Below are 21,564 nucleotides of genomic sequence, written 5' to 3'. Positions count from 1 at the left end.
AATACTTACCTCGTGGTCCCTTGAAGAGCTTGCGTTATGCTTCGCTATAACTGACGGATATGTCAATCACAAGCTCAATGATGAATCCCACTATTACGCGATCAATCCAATGATCAACAACCCGCGCGATGTTATTTTCTGAAGCTTCTAAGCGCCTCACCAGCTTTGGAGTCCACACAATAGGGTCATCAAGTCTCCACATACCCTGACTGTCTGCCAATCTAGACAACCACTCGTGCAATTTGCTAGGGAAGAAACAGAAAAAGTTCTCAGTTTCATCTAAGTATAGGTATCTACTCAACCACTATTCCTTGGACAAACACGGGTTTCTATTCTCCTAAGCTACAAACGCGTGTTCCTTTCGATCGATCCACTTCTCAATTTCTTTCTTGGTAGGTAACCATTTATTCGACATCACACATTCCTCAGATTGATCCCAGTGCCGACAACGGAACCATTTGTTTGCTTAAGGGGGCCTGACCTAGGTTTAGAGTTATTCACGCCAACCAACAAAACCCTAACTTCTATCCCTTTCGGCAACAACTTGCATAGTGCAGGCTGTAGTCTCACCTGAAGCAATATTGGGGGATGCTAGAACCAAGTTTCTGCATCCAAAGGCATGTGTGATGGTCTTCCTAAGGATATTATAGCTTAGATCTGCCTGTTAGCTCTGCTACATACTTCAGCTTTTGGGAGGACCAAATATCAGCTTGGCCATGTGTTTATGCTCAGAAAATCATATCGCAACGGTCTTCTCTTCCTTTTTTCTTCATGCCCATTGTACTCTTAATAATCCCGCTATTTCCATTTTCTTCCCTTTGTGGTGCAATTTGATCACTATCGCACATTTTCCCGCTACCTCCTATCGTCTTTGTCTTCCGCACTGCGATATTGCAATGTGATGTAGCGTTGCATTGCGATGCGATATGATCGCTATCGCAAATCGCAGCCATCTGTGTCTTAAAGTTTCACCGTGTCTTCTGCCGATTGCGATTTCACGATGCGATCTAATCGCAAATCGCAAATCGCCCAATCCGACAGTTGTATCAAGGCTTCCCCCTTATGTCTTCCGTCGATGCGATACTGCAATCGCTTCCCTGCTGTCGGATCTGTTCGCCAGTGATCTGACGGCTCTCGTTTGTTCGCTCCCATTTCCTCTTGAAATTTTCCTCCAAGTCGATCTCCGCCGTTGTTCTCTGTGATCCAAAGATGGTCATCTATCTGCACCATTACTCCTCACCAACTGCATTTAAAGACAGAATGGCCGAAGGACAAAAAGGACCAGCCTTGAGCAGATCAGCACATTTATCAGTTATGGAATTCCACTCCACCTGCTCGAGAAGTACAGCAGAACAGCAGAAGGCCATCTTCATCCATTAAAACAATCAGAATGAATCAAAAAACCCATATCAAATTATAAATGTGGTTGGTGATCCATTAAGACACCTCCACGCATACTCTAGCAGAGATTTTTGTAGACAAACTCTATATATACTGAGAAAAACGATGTAATCAGTTTGATGAGTGTTAGCTAAGTGCGAGTTTGCTGTGAGATCCAACTTCTGGAGACTGTAACTGCTATGTGACCTGCAACATCTGGTCTTCATTCCCAACCAATACAAGCTTCTTTTGTTGTTACTTGCTCACTTTTCACTTCTTCTATGTTCTAGGCTATGCCTGCTTTGCATGTATTTCATGGTCTGTAAATGTTTAGCATCAGAGGGGCTGTCATCCCACCTCTATGTTAGAATTTAGTTGTATCATTGAAATTTCTTGCAGGTGTCTTTTGTTTTAATACCAGAGAGTTGTCATCCTGCCTGCGTATTAGATAATAAATTTACAGGCCTCTTAACTTGTTGCAGCCGGCCATCACAAGGTCCTGTGCATCTGCCGGTGTGGTCAGTGTTCTCCATTATCACCTTATTCTTAAGCTGTGAGTAATTGGTGGTTAAAAGCCTTGTAATTTGGGGGTGTTCACCCATGTCTGGGGTAAATCATAGTAGGAGTGGTTATCTGGCTTGAATGTACAACATTTCTTTCATTCATCCATCATTTTATCCAACAAAAAATTGTTTAGTTTGTAATGTTCCCGAGCATCACTGATATACAACCTACGTGAGTTTCTTGGGGTGATAACATTAATTGGCGCCGTTTCCGGGGAGGGGAGAATCGAAGCTCAGCTTCCCTGGGAGAACGACATAGTTTCAAGCTTTGATGACAGACAAGGTTTGAACACAGTATTTCGGTTGTAATCATCTGTCTGGCGACTCCATATTGAAGTTCTGGCTTAGTTTATGTGACACACTCGAAGAAATCCTCAGAAATCTCTAGCTGAACCAGTACCTGAACCTGAAAGGACTGCTAAATCGAAGAAAGCTTCACACAAAGGGGCATCAAGATCAGGTAAGCCTAAGAAATCTAATTCATCTCTGAAAGATAGAATTGTAGCTGAAGAATTACAGCTTGAAGACTTGCAAGTCAGCACTGTTAATAAGCAGAAACTTTCAGAGATTAGTTCATCCCCTTGTTCAGTTAGTTCCCCTTTGAATCTCAGTCCAAAGAAAGCTTCCCATTCAATACAAAACATCCCGTATTCATTACCATCCATCACATTGCTTCCTTCTCCTCCATCTGTTAGCATCCTTCCAAATACTCCAATCATGGCAGGACAGCGAGCACCTACCAGAATAGAAAGAATTGTAGCTGCTAGATACGGACCGTTGGTGTTGCCTGTGCCTTTAAATCCTATGCCTGTGGGAGAATATCAGAAGTATATGCCCAAATTCACTGGAAGAGAGGGAGTAACAGCAGAAGAACATTTAGAAGCTTTTTACAGTTATGCTGATAGTTTGGATATAAGTGAGAATGATGTGTGGATGAGAGTTTTTGTCCAGAGCCTTGATAGGGAGGCTAGGAAGTGGTTTAGAGAATTACCCCAGAGATCAATAACTGATATAGAAGCATTAGATGATGCATTTTTGAAGCACTGGGGAGATAAGAAGGACTTGTTGTATTATCATACTGAGTTCGGAAACTTGAAAAGAGAGAAGGGTGAGTCTTTGCCTGACTTTAATAAAAGATTTAATAGGATGTATAGTAAAATACCAGCTGAGGTAAAGCCTACTCCCACAGCTGCCAAACTCACATATGCTAATGCTTGTGATGTTGATTTCTGCTTGTTGTTGAGAGAAAGGCGTTGTGCTACTCTGGCTGATATGCAAGATGCAGCCCTAGAGGTGGAATCTAATATCATGGCAGCAGAAAAACTTAAAGGTCATGCTGACAGAAGAAAGAGGGCCAGTGAGACTTCTTCTTCCTCTGCCTCAACTTCAGAACCTAAATTAGATAAAATGACTAAAGTGATAGAGTCATTGGCCGCTGAAATTTCTAAGCTTAAGGTTGAGCAGAATTCAGGCAAAACAAGGCAGCAGAACACATTTGTTCCAAGAAATCCAAATCCCTTCAGAAGAGTAAATGATCACTTACAAATAAGGCAAAGGGGTGAAGAGTCAAAAGAAGATCAGAATGTTAAGGCTCCTTTCCAGAATGTAGTCATGGAGGAGCAACAATTTGAAGAGGATGAAGATGAAATTCACTGCATGGAAGATAAAGGCAGCGCTGCATTTTTAACATTGGCTGAATATGAAGAGTCATTGCTGCAAGAGCAAAACAGTCAGATGTGGGATAGGGATGCTGTTCTGCAATCTGGTGAACAACAGCAGAGATATAACCTGAGATCTAATGTAAAAAATGCCAAGGAGGATCCTGCACAAAGTGCTGTCGTCCAAGCGGAACCGCAGAGGATCAGGCAAAGAAGACCAACATCTGATCCTGTCACCCTCAAAGCTCCAGTTCAAGAGGTAAAAATTGTTGATAAATCATTTTCTTCTTTCAGCTTTGAGTCAGAGGTCCAAAAATTGAAGATATTTGTGCCTTTGGTTGAGTTGGTGAAGAGTAAATTATTTAGAAAGCCTATCCTTGAAGCCCTTGAGTGAGAGACCAAACAAACCTCCATTGACTCAGTCAATTTGCAAGATGACAAGCCTGTTGTTGTGCTTAGCCCCATGATTCAACCTGCTGATAATAATTCTCCATCTTTCTATGTTTCATTAACCATCCATGATAAAATCCTCCACAATTGTCTGCTAGACACAGGGGCCAGCCACAATTTAATGCCTAAGACTATCATGGAAGAGTTAGGCCTTGATATCACTAGACCCTATCATGATTTATTTTCTTTTGATTCAAGGAAGGTGAAATGTCTTGGATTAATTAAGGATCTGGCCATTACCCTTACCCAACTACCTATGAAGAGTATGATGATGGATATTGTGGTGGCAGATGTCCCCCCTAAGTTTGGCATGCTGTTGTCTAGAGGATGGATTAAGAGACTAGGTGGGACATTACAGAATGACCTATCTTATGCAACTGTCCCAGTATTTGGAGGAGAAAGCAGGAGGTTATATAGAGAAGCTCAGTTGGAATACATCATCAGTGATGAGAAGAATCCTACAAATCATCCTATATATGCATTGGACACTGATTTTGGAGCATGAATCTCCAAATAGATGAATCTCAAAAGGCCTTGATGCAAATCAGGAAACCAATTTTTCAGGCTGAGCAAGAGCAAGGAAGTCAAATTTGGGAGATGTTCTTTGATGGAGCATGTACCAAGGAGACTGCAGGAGCAGGGGTGGTGCTAGTATCTCCACAACAAGAAAGCATCCAGCTGTCTTTTAAGCTAGTTTTTCAAGTGACGAACAATATAGCAGAATATCAAGCACTGCTATTGGGCCTCAATGAAACAAAGGAGAGGAATCAAGAACCTGAAGGTGTTTGGAGATGTTGATTTGATAATCCAGCAAGTAAATAAAACATTTCAAGAAAAGCACCCAAGGCTAAGAGCATACAGAGATGAGGTATGGAGTATGAGAGACTCTTTCAATTTTTTCTGTATCTCATATATTCCTAGAAACCAAAATCAGCTCGTTGATTCCCTTGCTGTTTCTGCTAGTTTATTTAATCCCCCAATGCCTCCCAAACTAGTGTATGAAGTACAAATGAAGTATAGACCATCCCTGCCTGACAATGTCCTGCATTGGAAAGTTTTTGATGATGATGGTGAGATTAACAGATTTCTTCAAGTCATTGATGAGTTTTCTGAGATGCGAATTGACCAAGAAAATGATGCCTTGTTAGAAAATCCCTAGTCCCAGCTTAGAAGTAAGATTGGCAAAAGCAACATTGTGCAAATTCCTAGTAACCATATTCCTAAAGGTTTAATTCCTCTTGAGAGACTGTTTGACCAAAATGATGTGCCTTACAAAGCTGCTCAAAAAGAAGATCAATCTCCAGTTTGTAAGCATGATATAGGAAGCCCAGGTCAGCCCAGGTATGTGAATTTGTCCACTCGTTTATCAGCTGACCAAAGTTCTAAATACTGCAAATTAATGAGGCAATTTGCTGATGTGTTTGCTTGGGAATATAGTGATCTGAAAACATATGACGAGAACATAATCCAGCACAAAATCCCTCTTGAGAAAGATTCAGTTCCTTTTAAACAGAAGCTGAGGCCAATAAACCCAATGCTTCTTCCATTAATTGAAAAGGAAATTAAAAAATTGTTGGCTGCCAAGATCATAGTGCCCCTCAGGTATTCTAAATGGGTAGCTAATTTGGTGGTGGTAAGGAAGAAGAATGGAGAAATCAGACTGTGCGTTGATTTTAGAAATTTGAACAAATGCTCAAAAAAAGACAATTATCCATTGCCAAAGATGGAGCATTTGCTGCAAAAGGTCTCAGGAGCTAAAGTCATAGACGGATTTTCAGTCTTTAATCAGATTGCTGTGCACCCAGATGATCAAGAAAAGACTGCATTTACAACTCCTTGGGGTACTTTTATGTATGCCAAAATGCCATTCGGATTGATGAATGCTGGAGCCACTTTTCAGAGGGCTATGGATATAGCATTTGTGGGAGAGAAGGACAAATTTGTCCTCATCTACCTTGATGATATAACTATTTATTCCAGCAGCCATCATGATCATTTACAACATTTGAAAAAAGTGTTGTTGAAGTGCAGGGAGTTTGGGATTTCAGTCAATCCGAAGAAATCACAATTTTCCTTGCATGAAGGCAAGATGTTAGGACATGTTGTATCTGCTGCAGGTGTTCAAATTGACCCAGAAAGAGTCAAGGAAATTCAAGCTTTGACTGTACCGAGATCAAAGAAAGATATTCAATCTTTTCTGGGCAAAATTAACTTTGTAAGAAGGTTCATTCCTAATTTTGCTGAGCTGGTAAAGCATGTTACCTCCATGTTGAGAAAAGGAGCAGAGGTAAAATGGACTGAGACAACAAGAAAATCTTTTGAGTCCATCAAGAAGGCTATTATGGAAGCTCCAACATTAATAAGTCCTGACTATAGTAAGGAGTTTCACCTGTTTTCATTTGCCTCTGAGGATACCATTGCATCCGTTCTGTTGCAGCAGGATGAAGAAGGTTCAAAGCATCCAGTGGCATTTTTCAGCAAGAATTTGAGGGATGCTGAACTAAGGTATGAAATTATAGAGAAACAGGCATATGCTCTTATTAAATCTTTAAAAGCTTTCAGAGTTTATTTCTTGCATTCAAAGATAATTGCATATGTGCCTTCGGCTGCAATTAAAGACATCCTAACGCAACCTGATGCTGATGGAAGAAGGGCTAAGTGGATTGCAAAAATGATTGAGTTTAACATAGACTTGAGGCCCACCAAGCTGGTAAGAGATCAGGGGCTTGCCAAGTTGTTGGCCGAAGAAAACTGCAGACATTTAGACATTGATCTCCTGGGCACGATTGCAGAAGATGGTCAAGTACAAGAAGAGGAAAGCGCAGCTGAAACAAGGAAAAAACAGTCGGTGGTCGAGAATCTAGCCTCATGTAGTTGGTATGCTGCAATAATTAGTTTTTTGTTGAAACTAGAAATCCCTTCGGGTTTAAGCACAAGTCAAGCTAGAACATTGAAACTCAGGGCAGCAAGATATTGCATCAATAATACCCTGCTCTATTGGAGGGATCCATCCGGGATATTCCTAAGGTGTCTGGACAAAAAGAAGTCAAGAGAAGTCATGCAGTAGTTTCATTCCAGTGAGTGTGGAGGGCATCATTATTGGAAAACTACAGCTCACAAAATTCTTAGAGCTGGGTACTATTGGCCCACGTTATTTTCTGATGTATTGGTTTTTGTTAAAGCTTGCGACAGGTGCCAAAGATTTGAAGGAAAGCAGCAGCTGAAATCCCTGCCCCTAAAGCCAATAGTTGCAAAAAGACCTTTTCAGCAGTGGGGCTTGGATTTCATTGGTGAAATCAATCCGCATTCCAGTGGCCAGCACAAGTGGATTTTGGTTGCCACTGATTATTTTACAAAATGGATTGAAGCAGTCCCTACAAGGAAAGCTGATCATACTGTGGTCATGAAGTTTTTAACAGAGAATATCTTTACCAGATTTGGTTGTCCACATAAGCTAATCACAGACAATGTAGCAGCCTTTAGGGCAAATGAGTTGGTGGAAATGTGTGATGCAATGGGCATTAAACTTGTTCATTCCACCTCTTATTATCCACAAGGAAATGGTCTAGCGGAATCCTATAATAAAAGCTTGATCAGGATAATTAAAAAACTGTTAGAGGACAATAAAAGGAATTGGGATTCAAAGCTCAAGTATGCACTATGGGCCGACAGAGTGACCATTAAGAAATCTACAGGGAGTTCTCCATTCAAGCTGGTATACGGCACTGAGGCTATATTCCCAATTCAGTTAACTCTCCCTGTGGCAAAATTTCTTCAAGAAGAACAGAATGAAGAAGAAGATATGGCAAACAGAATCACTGATTTAACAGAGTTGCATCATATTAGAGAACCACTGGTTGAAAAGGCTACAGCACATCAAAGAAAGACCAAGGAAGCCTTTGAAAAGAAGGCGAAAACAAATAGTTTTCAAATTGGTGACTTGGTCTTAAAATGGGATGCACTGAAGGAAAAGAAAGGCAATCATGGGAAATTTGATGCTTTCTGGACAGGTCCTTTCATCATTTCACAGATTCAAGGGAACAATACTTTCATACTGAAAAGTATGGGAGGTGAAGCAGTTTTCGATGGCCCAGTTAATGGGCGGTTTCTGAAAATCTATATTGTTTAAGGTTTATGGCCTTAAAAGTTGTAAATATTTTATTGTTATCAGTTTTTGCAGGCGAAGTTGACTCCATGCCGAATGGAACACTAGTAATTTTTCCTAATGTATTTTCAGCTAGGAAGGCAGTAGTCTACAGGTTCTTGAGACCTCACAGGGAGGATCTCATCCCCAGAAGGAGCCAGTGTTAGCTCTACTACATACTTCAGCTTTTGGGAGGACCAAATATCAGCTTGGCCATGTGTTTATGCTCAGAAAATCAGATCGCAGCAGTCTTCTCTTCCTTTTTCCTTCATGCCCATTGTACTCTTAATAATCCCACTATTTCCGTTTTCTTCCCTTTGCGGTGCAATTTGATCGCTATCACACATTTTCTCGCTACCTCCTATCGTCCTTGTCTTCCGCACTGCGATATTGCGATGCGATGTAGCGTTGCGATATGATCACTATCGCAAATCGCAGCCATCTGTGTCTTAAAGTTTCACCGTGTCTTCTACCGATTGCGATTTCGCGATGCGATCTGATCGAAAATTGCAAATCGCCCAATCCGACAATTGTATCAAGGCTTCCCCCTTATGTCTTCCGTCGATGCGATACTGGATCGCTTCCCCGCTGTCGAATCTGTCCGCCAGTGATCTGACGGCTCTCGTTTGTTCGCTCCCATTTCCTCCTGAAATTTTCCTCCAAGTCGATCTTCGTCGTTGTTCTCTGTGATCCAAAGATGGTTATCTATCTGTGCCATTACTCCTCACCAACTGCATTTAAAGACAGAATGGCCGAAGGACAAAAAGGACCAGCCTCGAGCAGATCATCACATTTATCAGTTATGGAATTCCACTCCACCTGCTCGAGAAGTACAGCAGAACACCAGAAGGCCATCTTCATCCATTAAAACAATCAGAATGAATCAGAAAACCCATATCAAATTATAAATGTGGTTGGTGATCCATTAAGACACCTCCACGCATACTCTAGCAGAGAATTTGTAGACAAACTCTATATATACTGAGAAAAACGATGTAATCAGTTTGATGAGTGTTATCTGAGTGCGAGTTTGCTGTGAGATCCAACTTCTGGAGACTGTAACTGCTATGTGACCTGCAACATCTGGTCTTCATTCCCAACCAATACAAGCTTCTTTTGTTGTTACTTGCTCACTTTTCACTTCTTCTATGTTCTAGGTTGTGCCTGCTTTGCATGTATTTCATGGTCTGTAAATTTTTAGCATTAGAGGGGCTGTCATCCCACCTCTGTGTTAGAATTTAGTTGTATCATTGAAATTGCTTGCAGGTGTCTGTTGTTTTAATACCAGAGAGCTGTCATCCTGCCTGCGTATTAGATAATAGATTTACAGGCCTCTTAACTTGTTGCAGTCGGCCATCACAGGGTCCTGTGCATCTGCCGGTGTGGTCAGTGTTCTCCATTATCACCTTATTCTTAAGCTGTGAATAATTGGTGGTTAAAAGCCTTGTAATTTGGGTGTGTTCACCCATGTCTGGGGTAAATCATAGTAGGAGTGGTTATCTGGCTTGATACAAAATTTCTTTCATTCATCCATCATTTTATCCAACAAAAAATTGTTGAGTTTGTAATGTTCCCGAGCATCACTGATATACAACCTACGTGAGCTTCTTGGGGTGATAACACTGCCTTCACACAAATCTATTCCTTTCGATTGTCAACTACTGCAACTCTATCGAAATTACCTTCAAACCTTCGTGAAGGTACCTGATTGTACTTAACATGCTTAAAAGATACAAATTCACTACTTTCACACAATAAACTGTATATTTTGAAGCCTTTATGACCTAGATTTGCCGTCGTGCATATCTATCCTTTCCGAGCAGTTTACTACAACAGTTATATTTAACAACTTGCCAAGCTCCGCGAAGGTGGTTAATTATACTTATTATGCATAAATATTACATATCTATCTGTTTCGCATAGAAATTAAGCATTAATTCATAAAAAATAGATCGCCGAGCGAAGATATATATAAACTTAACAGAAATAAATAAACAAGGCACAAATGCACAAATTCAGCTCAAAACAGTCTTTATTAAGATGTAAATGTTCAGATACAAACTTCTTATCCCTGCACACCCAACTGCAAGGGCCCGTGCACTCAGCTATGGACTTACCAAGGTATCTGTGCACTCAGCTACAGGAGCCTTCCCCTTTCACCTAAGTACATGAAAAAAACTTTTCCTGCCTTAACACCTTGCCCTCATAATGATTCTTTACCAAAATTTATTCCTTAGACTCGCTATGACTCAACTATATATAGCCTCTTCATTATAATACCATGGCCTGCGGACCATGGGTGAGTTTGAAAACCATCCTATCACCTACCCATACAAGGGACTAATTCCCCTTTGACTCTTAGTTAGCTTCACGCTTCGCTTCCACATTTCACAGAGACTTCACATTCTTTCACAAAAACTATTACAAAAATTGACTTAACTGACAAAATTTGACTCCAGGGACCCCTTCCCAACACATGTGTCAACAACTGCTTAAGTTGCTCAAAACTAGCCTACAATTCTTCTGTCCATTGGAACTTCTTCCTTTTCCACTACAATGATGTTATAAGATATGCAATGCATGAGTTCCTGATGAACCTCTAGTAGTAGCTTGCCAATCCCATAAATGATCTCACCTCATCCACATTCTTAGGAGATTCCCACTCCATAATAGCCCTTATCTTTTCTGGATCCATTGTTATGCCATCCTTGGAGACAACATGCCCCAAATATTGTACCTCCGTCTGAAAGAAGTTGCACTTTCTAAGTTTAGCATACAACTGGTGCTCTCTTAGAAACCTCAACACTGCTGCTAAATGCTTGACATGTTCTTCCTCATTCTTAGAATATACCAGTATGTCATCAATGAATACAATAACAAACTTGTCTAGATAAGGATGCAACAAACTAGTCATCAAACACATAAATGTAGCTGGAGCATTAGTCAATCTGAATGGAACAACAACAAACTCATATTGCCCATACCTGGTCCTGAATGCAATCTTGAAGATATCCTCTTCCTTGATGTGTACCTGATGGTATCACGATCTCAAGTTGATCTTAGAGAACATTGTTTCTCCTTTCAAATCATCAAAAAAATCATCAATCCTCGACAAAGGGTACATGTTCTTGATCGTTACTTTTTTCAGTTACCTGTAGTTAATGCACAAACTACGAGTACCATCACCCCAAGGTGATACACTCGGCCTAATGTACCCCTTGTCCAACATTTCCTTTAATTGCAAATGCAACTCAACCAGCTTAGGTGTGCTCATCCTGTAAGGTGCTTTCGATGCTAGGGCTGCCCCTAGCACCAAATCAATAGATAATTCTTCACGAAATTCTTTACCTGTCTTCATATCTTATATCTGCAGATTTAAATTTGCCAGCTGACTCTGGATCTACTGCATACATGCATTGGTAGCCCCTATCGGCGAAGCTTCTAACTTCATCGCAAGTTCTAAGGCTTCGACTTCAGTTTCTATCTTCTGTTGTGACAAAAGAAATCTTATATGTGGAAGCAGCGCAACTATAAACCCATATTTATGTTGTTGCGGAGCTATTTTGAAGCTCACCTGATCCAATAGTATCTTGAATCTTTGATCAAATTACCAAATAAACTTAGTAGGCTTTCGTTTGATTTATTTTAGCTCTGTGATGCATTATGACTCGGACTTTAGCGTCTTGAATTCTTTTATCAGCGTTGTTTTAATGTCTGCAAATGGTTTGTTATGATTTCCCGAATACTTCATGTACCATGTCAGCGCTCTATCCCGAAATATTGTAACAAGCTGCACTTTCTTCATATTTTCATCATGGACCTACTTCACTGTCCATACTGCTTCGCATAAGAACCATAATTTCTCTAGATCCTCTGATCCAATCCCTTCAAAAACAGGCAACTTAGTATCATCGACCATATTTCTTCACGATGGGGGAGGGGGATTCATAAGGGGAGGGGAATGAGGGGTAGGGGGGGTAGGAGGGGTAGGGGCATGAGGAAAACCAGAAATACCCTAATTATTACTTGATTCTGGCTTCGGCGAACTTTCAAGTTGGAAGGGTGAATACTGTGGGGTTACTTCAGGGTTCTCAGGTTGGTTTTCTTCACTTTCAGACTCACTTAACAGGGGGCTACAATCATCCTCTATAAAAGTATTTGGATCTTGGCCACGAGATCTCTTTCTAGTGTCTATTCTATATATTTTTCCACTTTGCGTTGTCCCAGTCTCTTCTTCGGATCTTCTAAACATAAGTAACTAATAATCTGACTGCATTCATAAAATCCCCTTTTCACACAAAAGCATCTTAATCCAAAGGTTCAGACATTTTAGGAACTTACCTCACGGTCCTTTGAAATTTTTTTGTTCTGATTCGTTTTAGGACACAATCGAGTCTACCACGAACTCAATAATGAATCCTCCTCAGATGCTACCAATCAAAAAATCAATAGCCCTTGACGTCCTATTTTTGGTGTTCTTGAGTCGTTGTATTAATTCTAATTTCCACTCGTTAGTTTTGTCTCCTTTAAAGCAGTCTTTTCTCTTAGAACCTTGATATCCACTCGTATAACTCCACATGGAATGAGCCGAAGAAGATTTCGTATTGATATTAAAAAATATACTTCTCCAACCACCTCCTAATTGATAGATAAGGGCTTCTATTTTCTTTTTCTACAAATTCTTGTTCCTTCTATTCTACCCACTATTGAATTTATTTCTTCGATGGATGCCACATAAACATCCCTCAAACAGATCCTAGCCCTGACAACAAAAACATTTGTTGTCTTAGGTTGGGATGACCCAGGTTCAAATTTTACTGTGCACCAACAAAACCCTTAACCAATGGCCCTCTTGGCAACGACTTGCAAGAAAATAGCAGTCTCATCTGAAGTGATTATGGGAGGTTGCAGAACTAGGTTTCTGCAGCCTGAGGGATACTGCATTGTGGCACTCTTGGTTCTTCTTATGCTTTAACACTTGCTTAATACTTTTCATTCAAAAAATACTTTTCACTTATACTTTACTTTATAGAATTACATTTATCACTTAAACATATCATAAACATTCATAAACTTTATAGTACTAAAATAAAGTGCAGATATTAAACAAATAAACACATGTAGACACAGATTTTACCGTGGTTCATCCCAATGTGGGACTACGTCCACAAGAACTATTGCTTATAATATATAATTTGTACAGCAAATAGTTCTTGACCTACATACTCAGTTTCATGTCGTTTGCGTACTCAGCTGCAGACTTAGGCCTCTGCGCACTCAGTTGCAGAGCCTTTCCTTCGCCACAAAACTCGATCACAAAGATTCAACCATTCAATACATTATATGATCCTTTTCTTTATTATTGATCCCTATATATACTATTACATGATGGATTACATTGTTACATTACCATGGACCTGATACCATGGTTTCCAAAATACAAGGGACTATGGTCCAAAACCATCAATTTTTACAATATTTTATGCATTTTACAAAAAGGGAGGTGCTTCGCCGTGAAGCCCCTATGCTGTGTGGTGACTTTGCTGCACGGTTGTCATTGTCATTCACTGCTATGCTACGTAGTCCATTTCACACTTTGTGTTGCGCGCTTTATCCCCAGAATTCGGCTTCCTTGCCCAAAATCTAGCCAAGTTGGGTTGCGCCCAACATTATGTAATAGAAACATCATAAACATGTTCTTGTGGATTAGTAGACTGTTTTTCTTCTTCCTACTCTACTTCGACTATTGGTTCTTGTGTAATAGCAATGTCATCAACAGGTTCTTGTGGAATACAAGGTTGAAATTCTTTGTCTTGTTCCCCCACTTGTACTCCAACTGAAACAGTAATAGTCTCCATGATTTTAGCCTCCTTAAGGATTTCCTAGTAGCCCTTACAAAGTTTTTCTAATATAGTAGATGATTCCATTTCTACAACCTCTCCCAACATATCCAATCTAATTCCATTCTTAAAATTAGCTGCCTAAATTCTGGCGAGAGTTTGAAATCAGCTGCCTAAATTCCTCCATAAGATTTGAATCAGAAATGGTATATCTATCTCTAGCTACCATGTTTTCAAGGGTCTAAATTTCACTTTGAATACCAATAGGGATGACCGATTGAAAACTCTCAACAACCTTTTGGGCTTGCTGTTGGACTCAATTTCAGCCCCAGGGACCTCTATTGTCCCCCCTCCATCTTCTACTCCTCATGTGTTGGTGTTGCATGAAGGCTGGATACCCAGGGTTTGCGCTGGTATAACCAAGGAATGACAAGCAAAGGGTATGCATGTGTTCAACCACTAGCCTGACTTGAAGGAAAAAACTTCACAAAGAACCAACATGACTTGTACTAGGGGTAAAACATTAGACCGGGATAGATAGGTAGAATTCACACAGAACCAAACCACCATAGCTAATAAATCACCCCAACACATGTAGCTAAACTTTGGATAACCACAGTAGACCCAGGTATATGTATTAAGCTAAACCACAACAAAAGTTACGATGCCATAACTAGAAGTAAAGATCCAACTACGAAACCCAACATTGTAAAGTAATGCGATTATGAGATAAAGATACTTGAGAGGTTTTAGAGTTACCCGGGGAGAACAAAGCTCCAAACTTTGTGTGCAAAGATGAAATACTACTGTCTGAAGATTGAGATTGTTAGTGCTAGGCTGACACATGCACTTTGCTACGAGTTCTTGTTTTAGGCTTCTAACTCTCTCCTGATTGCAAAACCTCTCTAGTCCACAATGTAAGTTGTTGTGTCACCGGTGTACTAGCCATAAGCGCCAAATTCATAAAATAAATAAACGATTACTTATGAGGAGGGTTAACTAATTCCATTTAACCTTGCATCTTTTATTTTTAGCATATAATCATCTCAACTCGAGATCTGTTAATCATCATGGAGATAAAAAGATGAATTTTAACCTCCCATAAGTCAAGGTTGTGTTTCCATCGTTGAGTAAATATGATCTCCTCGACATTATTGCCTCTCGAGCCTCATTGACTCCCCAACATCGTTATCTCATCAACGCCATAGTCTCTCGATCATTATTTAATAATTATATTAATAATACATGTTATATTATATAACATATACCTTATAAAGTAACATGTGTTGTATTCAAAACCATATAAAATGACACATTATCTCAATGATAGTTGAGGACCTTGTGGCTTGCACCAAAGATGTGAAGCTTACCCATCATAAGCAATGTGAAGCCAAGAGTTCAACCACATTGGTCTAGTGGAGAAGTCACACATGCAGAGGAGCCCACCCATAATAAAAGTAAAGGATGCATAAATAGTTTATGAGGTTGGAAGATGAAAACCATAACAATAAAATCTCAAAACCCAATAGATGAAGTTTCTTGAAAGAGAGAATTCAGGTTATCTAACAATAAAACTTAAATTTTTTTTACGTTGAAATTGCTTTAAGATTAATTTTTTGTTTTGCCCACATATTAAAATTTATAAAATTATAACATTAGACTTATACTATGAAAGATGAAAATTGTTACAAATTATAATAATAATATCTCAAAATCCGTTAATAAAGTTTTTTGAAAGAGAAAATTAAAATAGTATAACAATAAAATAAAAAAAATGGTAACTGAAGCTTCTAGAAGGAGAAAAATGGGTTTATGGGTTTACGGAACAAATAAAAACTGATGGATAAAGTTTCCCAAAGAAAATAAAAAATACCCATGACAGATTGGTTTTGGGGCAATTCGTTGAAAAACCAACCCCTCTTTTTTACTCATTCCAAGGGAGAAGTTAAGTTGAAAGTATTTCTACGACTATAAAATATGGTCAAGGGAAGGGAATTCAAGTGTGAAACAACTATTTTGAACATTCCCCCTCTCGTGCTTCTTGGCCTGCATTACTCGTCTACAGTTTCCATCGCTCTCGGCCCAATTTCGTAACTTAACTCCCTCTCTGCGTTCGATCGCTCTCGGCCCAATTTCGTAAGTTAACTCCCTCTCTGCGTTCTGTGTGTGAGAGTGTCAATATGGGCGAGGGAGCAGCGATCGGAATCGATCTGGGGACGACGTACTCGTGTGTGGGAGTGTGGCAGCACGACAGGGTGGAAATCATCGCCAATGATCAGGGGAATCGAACCACTCCCTCCTATGTCGCTTTTACTGATACAGAGCGTCTCATCGGAGATGCTGCCAAGAACCAGGTCGCCATGAACCCTATCAACACTGTTTTCGGTTAGTAATCTCTGTCACTCTTTTGAGGGAGTTTATTCCACTGCTTATTTCTGTATATGTGATTCCGTTGTTGTATATTAATTCCCCTTTCATTCTCGAATATGAACCGGGATGGACGTAATTCAGCTTATAGTTTTTTTAATGTGATTGATATGAAGGCTCGAATTTGCATCTGTAAGATTCTTTTGTTTGTGTAGAATTTGCGTTTGTGTTCAATCTAAATCAGTTCTCTATGTTATGGCAGATGCAAAGCGGTTGATTGGTAGGAGGTTCTCTGATCCCTCCGTTGTGAGCGATGCGAGATTATGGCCTTTCAAGGTCATTTCAGGGGTTGGCGATAAGCCCAGCATCGTTGTAACATACAAAGGGGAGGAGAAGCATTTTGCAGCCGAAGAGATCTCTTCCATGGTTTTAACTAAGATGAAGGAGATTGCAGAAGCTTATCTTGGGACCACTGTTAAGAATGCTGTGGTCACTGTTCCTGCATACTTCAATGATTCTCAAAGGCAGGCAACCAAGGACGCAGGGGCAATCTCCGGTTTGAATGTTATGAGAATCATCAATGAGCCCACTGCTGCTGCTATTGCCTATGGGCTTGACAAGAAGGCTAGCAGTTCTGGTGAGAAGAATGTTCTTATCTTTGATTTGGGTGGAGGTACTTTTGATGTGTCTCTGCTCACAATTGAAGAGGGTATTTTTGAAGTGAAGGCTACTGCTGGTGATACACATTTGGGTGGTGAAGATTTTGATAATAGATTGGTGAACCACTTTGTACAAGAGTTTAAGAGAAAACATAAGAAGGACATTAGTGGTAATGCCAGAGCCCTCAGGAGACTCAGAACTTCCTGTGAGAGAGCTAAGAGAACCCTTTCATCAACTGCCCAGACCGCCATTGAGATTGATTCCCTATATGAAGGTATTGACTTCTATACCACTATTACTAGGGCTAGATTTGAAGAGATGAACATGGATTTGTTCAGGAAGTGCATGGAGCCTGTTGAGAAATGCCTGCGGGATGCGAAGATGGACAAACGCTCAATCCATGATGTGGTTCTTGTTGGTGGGTCTACCAGGATCCCTAAGGTTCAGTCCTTGTTGCAGGACCTCTTCAATGGCAAGGAGCTTTGCAAGAGCATTAACCCTGATGAGGCTGTTGCATACGGAGCTGCAGTGCAAGCTGCTATTTTGAGTGGAGAGGGCAGTGAGAAAGTGCAAGATCTGTTGCTTCTAGATGTTACTCCCCTTTCATTAGGGCTAGAAACTGCAGGTGGGGTTATGACAGTTCTCGTCTCTAGGAATACTACCATCCCCACAAAGAAGGAGCAAGTCTTTTCTACTTACTCAGACAACCAGCCTGGTGTGTTGATTCAAGTGTATGAGGGTGAGCGAACTCGAACCAGGGACAATAACTTGTTGGGTAAATTTGAACTTTCTGGTATTCCCCCTGCTCCCAGAGGAGTTCCCCAGATCACTGTGTGCTTTGATATTGATGCCAATGGTATTCTAAACGTCTCTGCTGAGGACAAAACCACTGGTCACAAAAACAAAATCACCATTACAAATGACAAGGGTAGATTGAGTAAGGAGGAGATTGAGAAGATGGTTCGTGATTCTGAGACATACAAGGCTGAAGATGAAGAGCACAAGAAGAAGTTAGAGGCCAAGAACTCTTTGGAGAACTATGCTTACAGCGTAAGGAATACCATTCGAGATGATAAGATTGCGGCAAAGTTAGATCCATCTGATAAAAAGAAGATTGAGGATGCCCTTGAACAGACTATCTAGTGGCTGGATAACAACCAGATTGCAGATGCTGACGAGTTCGATGACAAGATGAAGGAGCTGGAGAACACCTGCAATCCTATCATTGCTAAGATGTACCAAGGCGCTGGTGCTGATATACCTGGTGGAGCCTATGGAGCTGCTGGCTCTCCTGAACAGGGTTATTCTGCTGCTACAGGCTCGGGGCCTAAAATTGAGGAAGTTGATTAAATATATATTTTTTTTTTTTTTTTTTTAACCGTGTTAGAAGATGATACAGCATCATTACAAATCAGGATTTAGAAGGTGGATTGTCTCTCAATTTTAGAGATGAGAATTGAATGCTGTTGTTTTGAGCAGTAAGGAAATGAGGATTTGTGTTCAGCAATAAGGAAATGAGGATTTGTGTTGGATATTCTATTTCCTGGTTATTTTGTTGGAATACTGGAGAGCTGTTTAATTTAGTCGAAATTTTACATTTCTTTATTGGTTTTGTATTGGTGTTTTTGGTTCTTACAAATTAAGATTTAGAAGTGGAATGGTAGGGTTTGCCTTGAAATATTTTATATCTATTTCACTTTTATTAAGATTTAGAAGTGGAATGGTATGCCTTGAAATATTTTATATCTATTTCACTTTTATTAAGATTTAGAAGTGGAATGGTATGGTTTGCCTTGAATATCTATTTCACTTTAATTATGGTGGAATAATGAGGATTTGTATTGTGTGCCTTTAAACATTTTATATCTATTTCACTTTCATTAGGGTGGAATAATGAGGATTTAGAAGGTAGATTGTCTATTAATTTTAGGTATGAAAATTGAATGTTGTTGTTTTGACTTGTAAGGAAAAGAGAATTTGTGTTGGATATTTGATTTTCATTTTGTTGGAATACTCGAGAGCTGTTTTTTTTTCTCAATATTCTTTTATTGGTTTATTGGTTTTGTATTGTTTTTTTTCTAACTGATATTACATGGTAAAAGTTAAGTTACCCTATAATATTTTTGTAGTAAAAGTGTATGCGTAATTGGTTCTCTTCTTTATGCTTTCATTGTAAGTTTTACTGATATAATTCAAGTTAAATTTAATAGTTTGTTAGAATGGATAAGATGTTTAGATGTTTGAGTTATGAAAGCAATTGAATTCTGATTTAGGTTCTTTATACTCCTTGTTGTAAGTTTTACTGATATAATTTAAGTTAAATTTAATAGTTTGTTAGAATGGATAAGATGTTTAGATGTTTGAGTTATGAAAGCAATTGAATTCTGATTTAAGTTCTCTATACTCCTTGCGAGGAATTGCATGGTATAATACATGAAATTTTGAGGTTTAAATTTCCAAGTATCATGGTACAATAGGCAAATGTATCCTTTAAATGGAGGAAACCATTTCTCAAATGAAATCTACTATTTAAGTTAGCAAAACATAGCTAAAATGAAGCCTTGGTAATCGCTCTCCATCCACTCTAAAACATAGTCTCATTAACTTCACAATATATCATTTTAGTTCATTATTCAACAATTTAATGAGGTAATGATATAATGATTTTTTCTTCTGTTTAGACATTACGAAAAAAATCAATATTTGTTACAACTTATTATATTTCATAATATAATAAGTTGCATTCTATTCCACTTAAAATTTGATAACTAAAATGGTCTATTTTATGATATGGTTTGTCTTGTTTTCACATAATGAAATGATCTAATCTATTGAGTAATAAAGATGCAAAATAATTATAATGACCTAACCATTTTTGTCAAAGAGAGATTTCTTAATGATTTATTGAAGTAGTGTCACCAATAAAATTGAAATCTAAGCCTCTATCCTTATTCTTCCAAGCAAATAAAAGACGATGGAAAAAAAATAGAGACATTAAGAGTACAACAAAACCTCTATCTATACTAAAAAGAGAAAAATCTTAGTTTAAACCTTAAGTTTCCAACAAAAGTGGCATTTACAAATATCATTATAAAAACATTAATTTTTAAAAGATTTTGGAATTAGTTATTTGTTAAGTTTTCAATTTTACATGTTTCTTTTATTCATATTAATTCTTTCTTATATCTAATAGAAATTCCTTGTCGTTGTTTGGGAATTTTGCCACCAATGAAATGGGAATCTAAATATCATTCAACGAAGAATAACAAATATACAAAGTCATAAGCATGTCAACTTGCTAATTCTTTCCTTTTTAAAAGAATTATTTCGAAGAGTAATTTATAAATTATACTATTGATCCTATTCCTTGTCATTTGTCAATTTTCTACATGTTATTTGGGTAAAACAAACATATTCTACTATTCATCCTAATCATTGTAGAGCAAACTATAACTAAATTGAAGTCAAAGTGATTACTTAACTCTCCATTCACTTGAGCAATCCAAAATCCCATTAGCTTCACACTGGACCATTTTAATTTATTATTGAATAATCTAATGATTCAAGGGTATAAGTATTTTTGTTTCATCTTTAAACATGGTAAAAATGAAGTTCTTATGTTTGAGGAAATATATTATTAGTGTTTTTGGACTCATATTAAATATGTTTTCTGGTAATAAAATAAAAAAATAAATAAACTTGTAAAAAGAAAATCACTTTTGCCAAAGTGAAAGGTGTATTATTAATGTTTTTGGGCTCATATATTAAATATGTATTTAATAATAAGATTAAAAAATAATAAAATTTGTAAAAAGCTAACCACTTTTGCTATAGCTACTCATTTGTTGAATTATTACAGTGTTGTTGGGGTCATATATGATGTCATTTGGTAATAAAAATTAAAAAATAATTAAATTTGTAAAGAGCAAGCCACTTTTACCAAAGTGAAAGGTGTTTTTATTGATTTATGGTTATTGATTTGTTGGAAATGAAATTGAAGTAAATTAAATAAACATGTTTAACTTGCCATTTTGAATTTAATTTGCCACCTTGAATTAGAGGTTGTGTAATTTTTTTCTATCTATAATAATGGGAGGCATAATGAGAAGGTTGGAATTTTCATTTATGCTAAGGAAAATGTTTAAGCTTAAATCTTAAGTTTCCAATCAAAGTGAAAGTTCTTATTATAAGTATATTTTTACAAGTATAAATATATGATAATGAAAATTAGAGAAATATTGTAAAATATTTTCTGGATCTTAATTTCAATTTTTACAAGACCAAGACTTTTATCATATTGATGTAAGTTTTAATTATGTACAAATAGATTCTTAATAAAAACAAAAAAATAGTATGACACAAAAATTTACATAAATTTTATCTTGGAAGCTCAAAGACCAAGAAGTTTTTTTCATTATATTTTCGTACAATATATTAAAATACAATATAAATCCTATGGAATATGAATTTTCAATCAAACCGTAATTCCATAACTGAAACTA

General features: G+C 38.2%; 1 pseudogene; it reads left to right on the top strand.

The window, feature by feature from the left end:
- Positions 1 to 16,135: 16,135 nt before the first annotated feature.
- Positions 16,136 to 18,412, top strand: LOC149186194 (heat shock cognate 70 kDa protein-like; annotated as a pseudogene).
- Positions 18,413 to 21,564: the final 3,152 nt, after the last annotated feature.

The sequence above is a fragment of the Pinus tabuliformis genome, chromosome 3_1 (genome assembly GCF_031772625.1).
Source record: "Pinus tabuliformis cultivar Carrire ecotype Pingquan chromosome 3_1, CPIR1, whole genome shotgun sequence".
NCBI lineage: Eukaryota > Viridiplantae > Streptophyta > Pinopsida > Pinales > Pinaceae > Pinus > Pinus tabuliformis.
Note: the sequence above shows the minus strand (reverse complement) of the source record. Positions and strands in the feature narration are given on the sequence as shown.